A 19,102-nucleotide genomic window follows, 5' to 3' on the forward strand; every position below is an offset into this window, starting at 1 on the left:
GCTAGGCATTTCGGGCAGACTTAGTTTTATTCTTAATTGTAAAATATTACAAATTATGAGGTAAGTTGGTATTATGGCTAAGTGACTAAATACTAGTTTGTGAGTTTAGCAATGTGAATGCTTTTGTTTTGGCACAGTACATAGTTACAGTATTAGAGTATCACAGGATTCATTATTTTAAGATTGAGATTAATATTTCTGTTTATGGTCAAATGAGTGAGTGAAAGTGTGAACCACCAGGTGGTATTCGTGTAGTTAGTTGACGGGGTGTATCAGGGAGATAAGATGTTTTCTAATGGTAGTTTTGAAGGTGATGAATGTGTCTGCAGTTCTAAAGTTCTCAGGTAGGGTGTTCCAGATTTTAGGGCCTTTGACATACATACATATTGGCCTGTACATGCTCCTTCTTGCTGGCTTCAGGGCGTATCAGGGACATATAATATGCAGTTACTAGTCAAATTATTTTATTATTATTATAATCAAAAAGAAGCGCTAAGCCACAAGGGCTATACAGCAGTTACTAGTCAAAACATTCTTCCACTTGAGTGGAGGTTCCTCCTGCACTGGACGGCCGGGTTCGATACGGTGCATGTTGTCAGTGGCCCTGAAGCCCAACAGAAGAAGGAGGAGACATTGTAAACAGAAGATTAGTCATGTATTTTAAGACAAAATTTGATGTCCCGCAGCTGACAAGTGAGTTAATAACAATTGTTAGTATTTAAAGTAGTTAGAGAAGCCCAAGTATTGTTATAAAGATGTTTTCTTTAGAAATAACAGCTTGATGAACTACCCTGGCCTGATGGGCGGCTTGGAAATAAATCTCAATTTTTTTTTTATTGGGGTTATGCTAAGTAATTACATATATACTGTTATGTATGGCAATTTATGTAATCTTTATTTCTACCAGTACATGATGCAACTTATACAGACCATAGCTCACACCAATGGCGTTCTATATAGATTTCGTGAGTCATATAACATCTCTGGTTATGTAGAGTATTTCTGGTAAATTAGGTTAATTTTGTCCCCCAGGATGCGACCCACACCAGTCAACTAACACCCAGGTACCTACTTACTGCTAGCTGAACATGGATAGCAGGTATCTTAAGGAAACATGTCCCGATGTTTTCCACCTGTACCGGGGATCGAACACTGGACCTCAGTGTGAGAGTTGAGTGCACTGGCTATCAAGCTACGGGTTCCTTACACCTGTTGTCCATATTCACCTAGCAGTAAGTAGGTACCTGGTGTGGGTGGCATCCTGGGGGACAAGATTGAAGGACCATAATGGAAATAAGACAAAGTCCTCAATAACGCACTGACTTTCTTTGGTTATCCTGGGTAGCTAACCCTCTGGGGTTAAAAATCCCAACAAAATCACGTCTGTTATCACCCAGAGCCGACACGTTGATACACATTCACTAGATATTATTACTTGTGCCTTTTGACTTTGATTATTGTAATATAGTTAGCAATTATTTATTAATCATTAGTGATACATGTGGGATAAATAATAATGATGTAATGAATAATGTTTTTATGTAATGTGACTTATTCTAGCCTTTTGTTATTATATATTTTTTTTCCTTTCCCTGTTTTTTTACCAATTTATTGCATAATTTTGCTAATATATTCTGATTTGTATGTGATGTCTTAACCTGGCTATAAATATTGTGTGTTAAAGGATCATGTATATTATCTCATTTCTGTCAAATTATTGTGAGAGTATTAGTTATTTTTTTTATTTAAAAAGATATGACTTTTTATTTGTCATAAATTTTTGTACCCTGCGTAGAAATTTTGTGGCTTATTACCATACCTTTGAAGAGTTTTGAGAGTTTCATTACTCACAGAGCCCAGCCATGGGCCAGGCTTGTCAGGTGCTTGCCTGGTCAACCAGGCTGTTGCTTCTGGAGGCCTGCATATCCATCACAGCCTGGTTGATCTGGCACTGCCATGCTAATTTTTGTAGAATATCAGCAACCAGATGGTTGGGAAAAAGCCAGCTATTAAGTATGTTTATTTAGGTAAAGGTACACATGATTATTATACATAGTAACCTATGTCTCCATGTGTGTTGCTGTAAGAGGTGACTAAAATGCTGGAAGCAAGGGGCTAGTAACCCACTTCTGTAAAAATTACTCGATGTAAAAATAAAACCCTTTTTTTTTCTTTTTAGGTCACCCTGCCTTGGTGGGATACGGCCGGTAAATTAAAAAAAATGTGTAAATACCTATGATAACCCAAAAAACTAAATGGTCTATTTTCACTGGGGTCCTTGTATGTATTTCCATTGGGATCCTTGTATATTCAGTGGGGTCCTTGTATTTCCATTGGGATCCTTGTATATCCAGTGGGGTCCTTGTATCTCCATTGGGGTCCTCATATTTCCATTGGGGTTCTTGTATTTCCACTGGGGTCCTTGTAGTTCCATTGGGGTCCTTGTGTGACTAACCCACCTGTAATAAGTTTAACATCAGAGTGAGGCCAAATGCTAATGTGACCCACCCTGGTCAAATTTCCATCAGTGGTTGGATGCAATATACTCACTCTACCAACAGGGAAATATTTGTCTTGCTTAATTAGACTGACAACTAAGGCCTCGTAAAATCTTGGGTAGGGCCGGTGATTATGTGAGGGGTATGTGATACCGGGTAAGAAGATTTTTTGATCTTTAAACAGAAAAATGCCCTAAGGTCTAATAAGCAGGGCTTAAGTGGTTAAGCAAACACATGGAATGATGATATCATTCATTCTTCAGTCATGTTTTTTTTCTGTGTATTGAGGAACGTGAAGTAAATTCTGCTGTGCATTTGTTTAGGATTATTGTTTCTGTAATTACATTCTACTTTATTGACTAGTAATGTCGACTTTGGAGCGAAACATCGTCAGAAGTTTCTTTCTCATATGTGCGGGTTATTTGTCTTTTGTTCCAGTCGTGGTATTGTCATTTTGTTCTATATATTACACAGACAGTTTTTCTATTTTAAATTTTCTCTGTACAGTGAACTCCAACTTATAAGCGATCATTGGGGCAGGTTGTCGTCCATTGAGCGAAAAGCCTTTTTATACTCCAGCAATGTGTCTTCTTACTATTGAAGATTATTGAACATGCATTTGTGTGTATATTTGGATATCAAAATATAAAATTTGGGGGATAAAAAATTTTTGGTGGAAGATGGATAGTGTTAAAAAATTATTTACATTGATGGTGCTCATACTATATTTTGCAGTTTCATTGTTGATAATTATTACTATGCTGATGCCTTCTAATATTGTGCATTGTATTTTTCATTAGGGTTTGCAGCACACTGCTATAATGACTGCAGACAGTGGCTACCTACAGCACTCTCTCATCAAACATCTTGAGGGCATTCATGTCAACTATGGCAAGACTTCATAACAGTAAGTTACCTGACTGTAAGTGTAATCTTTTATTTAGGCAATCAGTACATAATATACCATAATATTTTACAGTGAACATGAAGGCACAAGTGATATTAGTAATCAAATGTGTGCGTGTACTGTATTGCATAATATAAAGTTCACCCAGTGAAGTCGGTGTGACTTATTTCCACTGTGGAATGATCAAACAGTTAGTTATGCCAGTAATCTTATTGACATTTCCCAAGTCATTGATGGTTAAAAAACATTTTGGCTATTCTCTTACGAGCCAAGAGATTTATAAATTTAGTAAAAGAATAGATAAGCATTAATATTGATTTTTTTGTGATGAAGGATTAAAAATTCTAGGAAAGTGTAATGTAGGAGAAACCTTGGAAATTAATTAATGAAAGTGGGAAACTTGTTTTAATGCCTGGTATGTCTCAGTATTTATTTTGCACTATTTTTGAATTTTGTGAAAAATTGGCTAAATTTTATCCTTGATAGGGTAGTTCTGATAGTTAATGGGTGGCTTCTTGTGCTCAGTCAGTATAACAGAAGGCATACTAGCGAAATAGCTAAGAATTTGGTTGAATTGAGCTATAAAATTTGCTTAAAATAGTACTTAACCCTTTCAGGGTTGGTGCCGTACTAGTACGGCTTGCACGCCAGGGTTGGTGCAGTACTATTATTATTATTATTTATTATCACACTGGCTGATTCCCACCAAGGCAGGGTGGCCCGAAAAAGAAAAACTTTCACCATCATTCACTCCATCACTGTCTTGCCAGAAGGGTGCTTTACACTCCAGTTTTTAAACTGCAACATTAACACCCCTCCTTCAGAGTGCAGGCACTGTACTTCCCATCTCCAGGACTCAAGTCTGGCCTGCCAGTTTCCCTGAATCCCTTCATAAATGTTACTTTGCTCACACTCCAACAGCACGTCAAGTATTAAAAACCATTTGTCTCCATTCACTCCTATCAAACACGCTCGCGCGTGTTTGATAGGAGTGAATGGAGACAAATGGTGCTGTACTAGTACGCATAAATTCTAGCGCCTACAAATCTAGCAAGAGAAAGCTGGTAGGCCTACATATGAAATAATGGGTCTATGTGGTCAGTGTGAACAGTATAAAAAAAAATCCTGCAGCACACAGTGCATAATGAGAAAAAAAAAACTTAGACCGTGTTTTTGCTTTAAAACAGTGATTTTGCAGTGTATTTTCGTATGCTATTTATGGTTGTATTCTAGTTTTCCTGGTCTCATTTTATAGAATGGAAGACATATTGCAGAAATTGAGTTGATTTTTATTGGTTTCACAATGAAAAGTACCTTGAAATTGAGCTCAAAATAGCAGAAATGTTCAATTTTTGACAAAGTTCAAAAGTAAACAAATCATGCCACGCATCCAATAAACGTCAACTGGTGAGTCTAATATTCTTTCACAAGTGCGCTGATATTATTTATACCATTTCTACACTAATGCAATAGTCTGCATAACAGTAAATCTTCTATTTTTTTGAGAATAAAAATTCAAAGTGGAAAGCAAAAGAAATGTAAGAGAGGCCTGGGGATGTGACTGTTATTTTAGTGCCAGGAATGTCTGTCTTGTTCATTCTGGACCCTATTTGGAAATTGGCATCCTTTGAAATTTGTGTGAAATTGGCAGAATTGCCAATTTCTGACCACTTTATTGGATAGTTGAAATCGGTAAATTGGTGGTTTCTTGTACTCATTCGATAGGAAAAATGGAGTTCTAGTGAAGTAGTTATAATTTTTGTCGACTGGTACGTTGGAATTGGCCAAAAATCGGGATCAAACTGGGTGAAATCGCCGATGCGTAAACATCGTCGAGACCGCTAACTTTGCAAGAGCATAATTCCCTAAGTTTTTCATTAAATTTCATACTTTTGGTGTCATTATGATCAGGAAAAGATTCTCTATCATTTCATAAGAATTTTTTTTCTCTCAAAAAATTTCCAACCCTGAGAACAAGTTTAGGAGTAGGAGAGGGCCTGCCGACCCTAAAAGGGTTAATGGGGGAAATTGCCTATGCGCGAATTGCTCCTAGACCACTAACTTTGTGCTTTTGTAACTCTGCGAGTAAGTTTTACATCAGATTTTTTACTTTTGGTATCATTACCTTAAAAGAAAATTCTACCATTTCAGAAGAAAAAAAAAATTTAAATGTGTACACAGCAGTTTTAATTTTTGAGGTGTGGTCCTTGCCAGATCCACAATTTCCTGGACCTATCTCCTTCTTTAGGACAAAACTGGACAAATTTTTCACCACTGAAGGTTATAAATTTTATTATGAGAACAAGGGCAATGTGTGGTGTGAATATAATGCAGAGAATTCATAGTTTGGAAGTTAGGAGGAGGTGTGGGATTACCAAAACTGTTGTCCAGAGGGCTGAGGAAGGGTTGTTGAGGTGGTTCGGACATGTAGAGAGAATGGAGCGAAACAGAATGACTTCAAGAGTGTATCAGTCTGTAGTGGAAGGAAGGCAGGGTAGGGGTCGGCCTAGGAAAGGTTGGAGGGAGGGGGTAAAGGAGGTTTTGTGTGCGAGGGGCTTGGACTTCCAGCAGGCATGCATGAGCGTGTTTGATAGGAGTGAATGGAGACAAATGGTTTTTAATACTTGACGTGCTGTTGGAGTGTGAGCAAAGTAACATTTATGAAGGGGTTCAGGGAAACCAGCAGGCCGGACTTGAGTCCTGGAGATGGGAAGTACAGTGCCTGCACTCTGAAGGAGGGGTGTTAATGTTGCAGTTTAAAAACTGTAGTGTAAAGCACCCTTCTGGCAAGACAGTGATGGAGTGAATGATGGTGAAAGTTTTTCTTTTTCGGGCCACCCTGCCTTGGTGGGAATCGGCCAGTGTGATAATAAAAATAATAAAAAAACAAGAACTTATTCTTGTTCTCATAATCTGTAATTCTCGCAACCATTAAGTTGAATGTCTTCAAAACATGTTGTTATGCTAGAAACCTTATTACACTGGTACTTCGGCATACGAACAGCTTCCAACTCTAACAATTATGTAAGTTTATTTTTGTTAGTGTATTTTTGGGGGTCTGAAACGGATTAATCTAATTAATATTATTCCTTATGGGAACAGATTTGTTTGGTATCTGCACTCAAACAGCCTTCTGGAACGAATTAACTTCATATCCTGAGGTACCACTGTACCTGTAATCATAAGCCAAACTGTAATCCTTGAAACAGTTATACTCAGTAAAAGTATTTATTGTTAAAACCACTTGATACCATACATGTAAACAATCAATTAATAATTGCCTTTAGTCTTAAGATAAGTTTAAGTTTGCCCGAAATGCTCTGCACATTAAGGGGCTTTCTGCGTGCACACCTAAATATCATTCACCTCTGTACAAACAATGTATCATGCTAAAATAAAGAATCTGAATCTTTATCTTAACTCGGGCAAACCAGTCTCGGAACTACATTATTTCCGTGAGTTTTTCCGTAACTGGGCATATATAATGGCTAGCACTGGGATGTCTTTCTAACTCCACCATTCAGTAGCTACATCACAGATATATTAGGTACCTCAAGTACAGGTCCACCATCACAAATCCGGCAATCAGTTATTCGGTTCCTTCAGTTATTCGGCACTAATTTTGGCTAGCATAATTTCAAATTTCCAGGGTCGCCACACCAACCTGCTGGTACTGTTTGGTGGCGCTACTTGCTGCATAAGTCATTCCAATTTCTTTTTCTCCATTTATTGTTTTAACCTGCTTACTTTTAGCCCTAGCCATGGTTCCAATGAATAAAAGAAATGCTTCTCATTATGTAAAGCACCTACACAGTACATTATCCATTAAAGATAAGGTGGCTTTGAAGCCACTGTCGGTTGCCATGAGCTCAGTCTCATGAAGCAGGAGAATATGCTTTATTATTACGCTAATATCAACACTACAGCTTATTTGCCTATCACAATTGATCTAATATGACATAAGAAACAATATAAATAACATAAAACATGTTAAATACTCCAGAATGAATAATATTTGGCATAACACCGAGCAGTTCGACAGAGTTATGAAGAGGATATGGTAAACAAATACCATTCTCCTATCCCTGTCTTGGGGGCTTATATTAGAGAAAACGGAGTATAGCACAGGGCTAACTATGATATACACTCGTACTCCACCATAAACATGAAACAAAAAAGTTATTTTCTCTCTATAGATTATCACACATAGCAGCATATGTGTAGAGAACCTAGGATAACCCAAAAAAAGTCAACGTGGCTTATTTTTAGTACCTGGCTTGGGTTAGCCATATATGATTTTTGGTAAATATTCGATTCCCAGCCAGGGTAGAAACATTAGGCGTGTTTCTTTACACCTGTTGTCTATGTTTACCCATCAGTAAATGGGTACCTGGCTGTTATTCGACTGGTGTGGGTGTTATCCTGGGACACTGACCTAATTTTCTTGATATATTCTGCATAACAAGCGGCTTTCTATACAACAGTATGTCACTGATGTCAGCTAAGCCTGTATACCTTGTACATGTATGTACTAAATAAAGTGATACAAAGATAACCCGTACACATAAAAGAAATCAGACCATAAATACGACGACGTTTCACGGTCCGACTCAAAGCCACACTAGCAGAAGCTGGAGCAGGACATTTAGTAACGTCGTCGTAAGCTTCTTATATAAATACATTATTATTATTATTATTATTATTATTAATATTATTTATATTACTATTATTTTCTCAGTTGTTTGTTGGGTTATCTTATTCAAACTTGGGCAATGTATGATGGAAAGATACTTCTTCACGTACACCAAAAATGAAAGAAATCAGACCATAAATAGCGGAGTTCACTTCTCAGCCATTAGCGGCCGCTTAGCGGTATATTTTTGTATGGTTGTTATGGTTATATTCTCATTTTTTCGGTCTCATTTGATAGAATGAAAGATATATTACAGAAATAGATATGATTTTGATTGCTTTCATGATGAAAAGTACCTTGAAATTGCGCTCACAGTAGCGAAAATGTTCTATTCTTTAGCGAAGCTCAAGAGTAAACAAATGACGTCACCGTCCAATACCTGTCCGCCTGCCAGTCTAAATTCCAGTACGGAGTCAAGAATGGATTGACATTATTTATACAATTATTACAATAATGCAGTAGTCTGCATAACAGTAAATCTTCTATTTTTTTGTGAATAAAAATTCCAAATGGTAAGCAAGAGTAATATAAGAGGGGCCTGTAGCCGTGACTAATGAACAGAGAAAATGTTATTTTAGTGCCAGGAATGTCTGCATTGTTTATTCTGGACCCTATTTTGAAATTGGCATCTGTTGAAATTTGTGTGAAATCGGCCAAATTGCCAATTTCTGACCACTTTATTGGGTAGTTGAAATAAGTGAATGGGCGGTTTCTTGTACTCAGTTGACAGACTAGAAGTAAATAAGTTTATTCAGGTATACACAAATACAGTTACATAGATTATCATACATAGCAGTGTATGTATAGAGAACCTAGGATAACCCAGAAAAGTCAGACAAAGTGACTTATTTCCAGTACCTGGCTTGGGCTTGCCATATATGATTTTTGGTAAATATTTTTTTTTCTCGGTTGTTTGTTGGGCTATCTCATTGAAACTTGGGCAATGTATGATGGAAAGATGCTTCTTAACGTACAACAAAAATAAAAAAGACGGACGATAAATAAGGGAGTTCACTTCTCAGCCATTAGCCGCCTCTTTGCAGTATATTTTCGTATGGTTTTTATGGTTGTATTCTCATTTTTTGGACTCATTTGATAGAATGGAAGATATATTACAGAAATAGACATGATTTTGATTGCTTTCATGACGAGAAGTACCTTGAAATTGAGCTCAGAGTAGCGGAATTATTCGATTTTTGCCGATGTTCAATGAACTGTGTAAGTCAAGTTGGTTAGTTTTATTATGTGTATTCTAACCTAACCACTCTGTAATCTGGCAAACTCAGTAATCCGGCACACTACAGGTCCCAGTGATGCTGGATTTGTGATGGAGGACCTGTACAGAAAGAGTTACCTAGCCCCTTGCTCCCAGCATTTTAGCCGCCTCTTATAACATGCATGGCTTATGAAGGAAGAATTCTGTTCCACTTCTCCATAGAGATAGGAAATAAACAGGAACTAGTAAGAAAATAGAAGAAAACCCAGAAGGGTGTGTATATATACAGTGGACCCCCGAGTTTCGTGATTAATCCATTCCAGAGAGTCTGCTGAATGGCAAAATTCACGAATGACGAAACCATTTTCCCCATAAGAAATAATGGAAACCCAATTAATCCATTTCAGACACTCAAAAGTATTAACAAAAAATATTTTTTTTAAAGATTTAATATAGATTTACATCCAGAAAACAATGACAAATAAAGATAAAGCACTAATAAAATGGATAAATGAACATTTAACATTACACTTGCCTTACACAAATAACCCGCACATAGAAGAGAGGAGCTTACAACGACGTTTCGGTCCGACTTGGACCATTTACAAAGTCACACTAGCCAGAAGTGGAGCAGGACGGCTCCTCCTCCTTAGTTCCCCACTACTACCACCACCACTACTACCACTACTGCCACCACTACCTCTTCCTGCCTATATATAGCCGTCCTGCTCCACTTCTGGTTAGCGTGACTTTGTAAATGGTCCAAGTCGGACTGAAACGTCGTCGTAAGCTCCTCTCTTCTGTGTGCAGGTTATTTGTGTATCGTTCCAGTCACGGTATTGTGCCTTTTTTGTTATCACACTTACCTTCATTGAAGACTTGTTGGTGTATGGCAGACAGGTAGGAGGCGAGAGGGAAGTGAGTTTATTTTGCTTCAATATGACGCTAATATCATCTCTACGGCTTACTTATCTATCACAATTCATCTAATATGACTTAATAAAATATGTCATAATGTATGTGAGGAGCAAGTGGTGGTGTTGGGCTTATAAGGGCCACTGAGTGAAGCCGTACATATTAGTGGTAGTGGAAGTGGCAGCAGAAGCCACCACCACTGTTCACACTGAAACAATGTACATAATTTATAAATAAGAAATATTTACACTTGCCTTGGAGGAGATGTTAGTTTAATTAGTTTGATGGAGGAGATGCTGGTAGTGGTTTAGGGTGGTGGCAGATAGCAAGGCGGCATATGTTCAGTGGCCCTACACACCTCCAACAACATTGGAGAGTTACTTTTGTGTCATTTTTCTATCTCTTAATCACTTAACTTACTTGCTACACTGTTAATGCTACACTTTATCACTGGCTGGCGCTATGACCTTTATCGATACCTGCTGCTTTAGTATCGTATATATCGCACACACATTCTCCCCTCTCTCTCTTCCTCTTCCACTTTGGTACTTTGCAACGAGTTTTTTCTTGTATTCTATCGTGTTTCTTTCCTTCTTTACCAAAGGACTGGCACTAGGAGCTTTCTTTGGGCCCATGGTGGCTTATTTAGCAGTCGAAAGCACAAATAACAGTGGATTATTATGAAATATATCGTATGAACCCGTGGGGTAATGGTCACTCGCCCACAAATCATACCACACTGACTCTCTGAATGTTGTACTCACTTAGTTGAGGTTGCAGGGGTCGAGTCCAAGCTCCTGGCCCTGCCTCTTCACTGGTCGCTACTAGGTCACACTCCCTGAACCGTGAGCTTTATCATACTTCTGCTTAAAGCTATGTATGGATCCTGCCTCCACTACATCGCTTCCCAAACTATTCCACTTCCTGACTACTCTGTGGCTGAAGAAATACTTCCTAACATCCCTGTGATTCATCTGTGCCTTTAACTTCCAACCTTGTTGCTGTGTCCCATCTCTGGAACATCCTGTCTTTGTCCACCTTGTCAATTCCTCTCAGTATGTCGTTACCATGTCCCCCCTATCTCTCCTGTCCTCCAGTGTCGTCAGGTTGATTTCCCTTAACCTCTCCTCGTAGGACATAACTCTTAGCTCTGGAACTAGTCTTGTTGCAAACCTTTGCACTTTCTCTAGTTTCTTTATGTGCTTGGCTAGGTGTGGGTTCCAAACTGGTGCCGCATACTCCAATATGGGCCTAACGTACACGGTGTACAGGGTCCTGAACGATTCCTTATTAAGATGTCGGAATGCTGTTCTGAGGTTTGCTAGGCGCCCATATGCTGCAGCAGTTATTTGGTTGATGTGTACTTCAGATGTGCCTGGTGTTATACTCACCCCAAGATCTTTTTCCTTGAGTGAGGTCTGTAGTCTCTGGCCCCCTAGACTGTACTCTGTCTGCGGACTTCTTTGCCCTTCCCCAATCTTCATGACTTTGCACTTGGTGGGGTTGAACTCCAAGAGCCAATTGCTGGACCAGGTCTGCAGCCTGTCCAGATCCCTCTGTAGTTCTGCCTGGTCTTTGATCGAATGAATTATTCTCGTCAACTTCACGTCATCTGCAAACAGGGACACTTCGGAGTCTATTCCTTCCGTCATGTCGTTCACAAATACCAGAAACAGCACTGGTCCTAGGACTGACCCCTGTGGGACCCCGCTGGTCACAGGTGCCCACTCTGACACCTCGCCACATACCATGACTCGCTGCTGTCTTCCTGACAAGTATTCCCTGATACATTGTAGTGCCTTCCCTGTTATCCCTGCTTGGCCCTCCAGTTTTTGCACTAATCTCTTGTGTGGAACTGTGTCAAATGCCTTCTTGCAGTCCAAGAAAATGCAATCCACCCACCATTCTCTCTCTTGTCTTACTGCTGTCACCATGTCATAGAACTCCAGTAGGTTTGTGACACAGGATTTCCCGTCCCTGAAACCATGTTGGCTGCTGTTGATGAGATCATTCCTTTCTAGGTGTTCCACCCCTCTTCTCCTGATAATCTTGTGTGGGAGCCTTTGTGTATGCCCAGCCGTTCCCGGCCGCACAGACACATCCTGTACAATGGATAAATTGTGAGGCAGATCATGAACCACAAGGCTATATTTTGACGAAAAGAGTTGCCAAAAGTTGGATTTCATGAAAGCCACAGCTGCCAAAACTTGGGGGTCCACTGTATGTGCTTGTACATGCATGTGTAGTGTGACCTAAGTCTAAGTAGAAGTCTCAAGATGTACCTGCAATCTTCAGTGTTTATGAGACAAAAAGACACCAGCAATACTATCGTCATGTAAAACAATTACAGGCTTCCACTGTACACTCACTTGACAGGAGGGTAGTACCTCCCTGGTGGCTGCTGTCTACCAACCTACTACCACAAGATGGTAGTACCTCCCTGGGCGGTTGCTGTCTATGAACCTACTACCACAGGACGGTAGTACCTCCCTGGTCAACTGCTGTCTACCAACCTACTACCACAGGACAGTAGTACCTCCCTGTGTGGCTGCTGTCTACCAACCTACTACCACAGGACAGTAGTACCTCCCTGTGTGGCTGCTGTCTACCAACCTACTACCACAGGACTCTAGAACATGCCTCCTTGGGTTCCTGCTATCTACCAGCCTACTACCACAGGATGGTAGTACCTCCCTGGGCTGTTGCTCTCTACCAGCCTACTACCACAGGACAATAGTACCTCCCTGGGCTGTTGCTCTCTACCAGCCTACTACCACAGGACAATAGTACCTCACTGGGTGGCTGCTGTCTACCAGCCTACTATCACAGGATGGTAGTACCTCCCTGGGCTGTTGCTGTCTGCCAGCCTACTACCACAGGATGGTAGTACCCCCCTGGGCTGTTGCTGTCTTCCAGCCTACTACCACAGAACGGTAGTACCTCCCTGGGCTGTTGCTGTCTACCAGCCTACTATCACAGGATGGTAGTACCTCCCTGGGCTGTTGCTGTCTACCAACCCGCTGTATAGTCCTTGTGGCTTAGCGCTTCTTTTTGATTATAATAATAATGTCTACCAACCTATTACAGGATGGTAGTACCTCCCTGGGCTGTTGCTGTCTACCAGCCTACTATCACAGGATGGTAATACCTCCCTGAGTGGCTACTGTGTACCAACCTACTACCACAGGATGGTAGTACCTACCTGGGCTGTCCCTTTGACTGTTTTGGTCGTATATATATGTCTTACGAGCCACCGTTTTTGACGTATATATACTCAAAAATTCTAACGACTTCAAGTCAAGCAGGAGAAAGCTGGTACGCCTACATGTGATAGAATGGTTCTGTGTGGTCAGTGTGTACCATATAAAAAAAATCCTGCAGAATGCAGTGCATAATGAGAAAAAAAAACTCCGACCGTTTTTTTTAATTAAAATGCCGACTCTGTGGTCTATTTTCACATAGTATTTATGGTCGTATTCTCGTTTTCTTGGTCTCACTTGATAGAATGGAAAACATATAGAAATAGAGGTGATTTTGATTGGTTTTACTATGAAAAGAACCTTGAAATGGAGCTCAAAGTAGGGGAAATGTTTGATTTTTGCCGATGTTCAAAAGTAAACAAATGATGTCATTTTCCAATAAATGTCCAAGTAGCCATTCTAATATGCAGTCATGAATGGGTTGACATTATTTATACAATTATTACAATATTGCAGTAGTCTGCATAACAGTAAATCTTCTATTTTTTGTTTGAATAAAAATTCAAAATAGAAAGCAAGAGTAATATCAGAGGGGCCTGGAGATGTGACTGATGAACAAAGAAAATGTTATTTTAGAGCCAGGAATGTCTGCATTGTTCATTCTGGACCCTATTTTGAAATTGTCATATTTTTTAATTTTCGTGAAATTGGCCAAATTGCAAATTTCTGACCACGTTATTGGGTAGTTGAAATTGGTAAATGGGCAGTTTCTTGTACTCAATCGATAGAAAAAATGGAGTTCTAAAGAAATAGCTATGAGTTTGGTCGATTGGAACAATGGAATTAGCCGAAAATAGGGCTCAAAGTGGGCGAAATCGCCGATTCGTAAATATCGCTAACTTCATGAGAGCGTAATTCCGTGAGTTTTCCATCAAATTTCATTCTTTTGGTGTCATTACAATCAGGAAAAGTTTCTCTATCATTTCATAAGATTTTTTTTTTTTTTATCAACTTTGAAAAGTTTTCAAAATTTTGCAACACCAGGGGATACCTCAGGATTTGGGGTTGCGACAGTCAAGGGGTTAAGCACCTCTGTACCATACCTCTTAACTGAACCCTAATAACCTTGCCTGGAATTCTGAACCTAATTTGTGAGCCCTGTTATATTCACTTTTGAACATATTTGAATCCCAGTTGCCTCTAATTTTGAACTTGTACCGTTATTTAAATTGCAATTTTAGTTAACTTGTGGCAAGACAAGTTTTGAATGAATGATGGTGAAAGTGTAGAGTGAGCCAACTTTGGTACAAGAATAAGTGGTAAAAAAATGTGAATAGTGTGTGAATGAAAATAAAGCATGCACCAAGGTAGACTATCATGAGTAGAATTTTGTAAATAAGTGCTGATTTTTATTACAGGATTGTGTCAGCATGTACTGAGGGGCCAGCAAGATGATTACTGAATGAAGATGGCAGAGAGAGTGTCACATTATATGGAAGACACCTGAGGGCTTAATCCCAAGCCTGTGTACCACCATAACAACATACTGGAGTAAGAGCAAAAAGGCACAATACCATAAATGGAACAATACACAACCCACATATAGGAGAGAGGAGCTACGACGGTGTTTCGGTCCAACTTGGACCATTTACAAAGTACTGGAGTGAAAGAGATGGATCTAAACACTACCATAAAAATTAACTGGAATGAGAGAGATATTAACCCTTAAACGGTCCAAACGTATATATACGTTTTTTCAACATCTGAAAGTATGTAAAAAAATGTAGATCTTTTTTGTTTTACATTTGAAAATGTGTAAAAAAAACTTTTATCTACATTTTTTTGTTATATTTGAAAATATGTAAAAAAAAAAAAGTAGATCTACTTTTGTAGCAATACGAATTTGAACGTCGATCTGTTTGGACCGTTTAAGGGTTAAGTTAAAAATAGACCCAGTGAAAAGCAGGGATGTCTTGGGCACAATTAGGCAACACTGTGTCAACATCCATAATCCAAGACTATTCAGTCTGCTACCAGCAGATATCAGAAATTTTGCCAGAACAAGTGTAGTTTTTAATAGGAGACCACTATCTGCCAGATCACTCAGGCTGTAAAGGAACCTGTCCTCTACCCTAGTTGCTATAGTACCCATACAGGTTTAGCACTCCTCTCTCTAGTGTAATAGTGGGTGAGTGGGGTATAGGTATTTGTGCCTTGACACCAGTGATGGGATCTTGAGCCATGGAATAGGAGCTTACCTCCCTGTCCTTGGACTAAATATGATTGCATCCCATACTCCCAAGGCAATGTATGACCTTTTAAGTGTTTATTGCTCCCTCATGAATGAAAAAAAATAGGCTTTTTTCATCACAAAAATCCCTGAATGGACCGTATTTTAACTGCCTTAACCTTTCTGCCTTTGTTATGATTTATATAATTACTGGGATGCTTGTAGGAACTTCAGGGGGACTTTTTAATTACTGGGATGATACATGGTAATCTCTCCAATAGTCTATTTGGATTTCACAAGGGCCGCTTAACTATTGACCCCTTACTCCGCTTAGATACCTATTTTCATAATGCCTTTGCTAGTAACATTCAGTTATTGCAGTCTTTTTTGATCTTGAAAAGTCATATGACATTACTTGTAGATATAACAACTTGGCCCAATCTCATTCCTTAGGCCTCTGAGGCAGTCTGCCATTTTTCCTTAAAAACTTCTTATCTGAGAGACATTTCCATGTTTGGGTAAATAATTTGCTTTTTCCGGACTTTGTCCAAGCTGAAGGTGTTCCTCAGGAATGTGTACTTTCCACACTTTTTCTCCTTGCTATAAATGATCTGGCAGTGTATGACCTTTGTCGGTTTAGTGATTTCTTTGATTATAATAAATGATCTAGCCTTTGTTCTCCTATCTAATATTTGGTAATCACTTTATGTTGATGACTGCCACATAAGTAGCACCATCCAGGATGTTGTCAACTGTGTTTCCCATTGGGCCACTACTCATGGGTTTAAATTTTCTGGTGCTAAAATGCACCAAATTACTTTCACCAGATGTTCTATTGTCTCTGATACTCCATTATACCTGTATGGCTCCCATATCCCTGAATGTGATATGATCAGATTTCTCATCCTTCTGTTTGATCACTGGCTGTCCTGAAAACCTCTCATTACCTGCCTGAAAGCAACTTGCCATAGCCGGCTGAACCTCCTTAGAACCCTCGCTCATCTTTCATGGGGGTCGATCGTAAAAACCACCTTCAGTCCTAATTTTATTGAAACTAGACTATGGGGACCAGTATATTCTGCAGCCTCCCCCACAATTCTCTAAACTTGATCCCATCTATCATCAGGGACTACATTAATGTCTAGGTGCTTTTCGCTCCTCACAATCGCCGTGATACCCATTGCCTCTTGTTGTTTTGTCTGCTCTTGTGACCTTCACAGTCCTTCTACATACAGGATAGTAACGGACATTAGTAGAGGTCCATTATTTGTTCATTCCATCCCTTTGCTCTTTGTCTTCACTCTTAACTTCTCTTCAGTTGCCCCCTCTGTATGTTCATCTAGCATCTAGGTCTGTCCTCCCCCTCATGTCTATTTTTCCCCACTGCCGTGCATGAAGGTTCAAATACCTACAGTTGCATCTTGCTCCCTTTTTCTCAACCACTTCCAGTCTCATTCTCATGCCATTGCAGTGTACATTGATGGTTCTAAATCCTCTCATGGTGCCAGGTTTGCAGCATTGTATGCGGTCATTTATTAGACTTCACATTTTTACAGTTGACCTGGCAGTTCTCATTGCAATTATCCATATTGCATCTAAGTCTGCCTAAACATTTGTAGTAATCTCTGACTAGTGCTTTGCAAGCTATTAAAAAATTTGATTTGCCTTATCCCCTAGTTCTTATACAACTTTGTGCTGCATTTGTAGCAGAATCAAAGAATATTCTGCTGGGTCCCTGGTCATATTGATGTTCAGGGCAATGAGTAGGCGGACTGCTGTATTGTCATTATTATTATAATCAAAAAGAAGCGCTAAGCCACAAGGGCTATACAGCGCTGCAGGGTAGGGAAGGAAGCCCTCTTCAAGGGGGGCTCCTTGGCGTGGTGAAGAGGCTCTTGGTCTGAGGAATTAGACCTGTCGGTCTTCTTCCTCAGACCGAACCTAATTACCCCCCATTCTCCCCTCCCCTATCCCATCCTCCCATCCTCCCCTTTTTCCTTTCCTCCTCCTCCTCCCCACCCCTCCCTTTTGCCCTTCCTGTTTTTGGCCTTTGGGATTTTTCCCAGAGGCGCGCGAGTTCCTAGGTAGGGGAGAGGGTACCGGGGTCCATCCCATTCCGTTGAGGTTCTTGGCGGTGGCGTAGTTTGCCGTGGAATCTGGATTGCCTGGGGATGTCCCGATCCCTCTCCGGTATCCCGGAGTAGCTTTGGGTGTCTTTCGGGCGACGGGTGTATCTCTGGAAGCCACCTTTCGGATTCCGGGGGTGGTGGCCGAAGGAGGTATGCTTTGTGGCGGATATCCGGCCGCCCTCTCTTTTGTCCACCGAGGTAGCTCGGCAGATGTGAGGTTGCTATCCCGGATTGCTGGTTTACTGGCATGAAGGGTAGGGTATGGCACGGGTTCCATGCTGCATCTGCGCTACTTGCGGTGCTGAGGTCCTCTTGGGCGCGGAGGGAGATTTCTGGCCCTTTCATTCCTCCTAGGAACTATCCCTCCCTGGTCCCCCCTTTTTTTTTATTCTTTTTTATTTTTATTTTCTTTTCTTCTTTCTTTTTTTTTTTCTTAAAAACTAAAAGAAAGAAGTAACCTAACCATGGCAACCCTAGTCCATGAACCTGCTACCCCCGGGCCCCTTCTTGATACCGCACCCCGTTCTGACCCTGCCTTGTTTTTTGACCACTCTTCGGACACTCCTGATGCCCCTGTACCTCTCTCTGGTGCTGTTTCCTCACCCGCTTCAGGTACCGGGGCTTCCACTGACTCCTTCGATTCGTCTGACCTCCGCTCTCCTATGACTATGCTTCCAGCCTCTCCCTCTACGGTGCGGCAATTTTCGAATCGCCCGCCCATTCCACGTCGGACCAACTCTGGTCCCACTCCTAAACGCCAACGACAATCTCCTGATGATGATACTTCGTTACCTTCCCATTCTACTCGGAAAAGACCGACACGTCAAGCACTCCCTCTCCACGCTCAGTTTCGGACCACACAATGGACTAAATTCTTTACTTTAAGACCGACTTCTTCTTCTGCCTATCTTTCTGACCATAGTATTGGCAAAGCGCTCCTGCGCCATGTTGGTAGAGATATTTCATTTCATGCTCTTAAGAGCGGTATGCTCATCATAACTGTCCAGAATGCTACCCAAGCTCATGATCTTTCTCTCCTTTCCCATATCGATACTGTTCCTATCACTATTGAAAAACATCACTCCCTCAATCTTTGAAGTGGTACTGTCATTCTACCCCATACCATAGTCCAACAGAATTTCCAGACGTGGCAATGACATTCCCAAACAGCTGGAATTCCATGATATCCCAATCCTCAAAGTAGACACTTATGTCCTTCCTGCCCGTGGGCGGAGATGATACCCTTGCAATGTGGCTCGTTTAACTTTTGACAGCCGAGAACTCCCATCCTCTGTTTATATAGCAGGACATCGG

General features: G+C 40.4%; 1 long non-coding RNA gene across 1 annotated transcript; it reads left to right on the forward strand.

Annotated features, from left to right (window-relative positions):
• Nucleotides 1–566: 566 nt before the first annotated feature.
• LOC138851787 (uncharacterized) lies at nt 567–17,509 on the forward strand. Its single transcript, XR_011391397.1, has 3 exons — nt 567–693; nt 3,299–3,405; nt 14,848–17,509. It is a non-coding gene; the product is annotated as an uncharacterized lncRNA (long non-coding RNA).
• The last annotated feature ends 1,593 nt before the right edge of the window (nt 17,510–19,102 follow it).

The sequence above is a fragment of the Cherax quadricarinatus genome, unplaced genomic scaffold (assembly GCF_038502225.1).
Source record: "Cherax quadricarinatus isolate ZL_2023a unplaced genomic scaffold, ASM3850222v1 Contig2095, whole genome shotgun sequence".
NCBI classification, from domain to species: Eukaryota; Metazoa; Arthropoda; class Malacostraca; order Decapoda; family Parastacidae; genus Cherax; species Cherax quadricarinatus.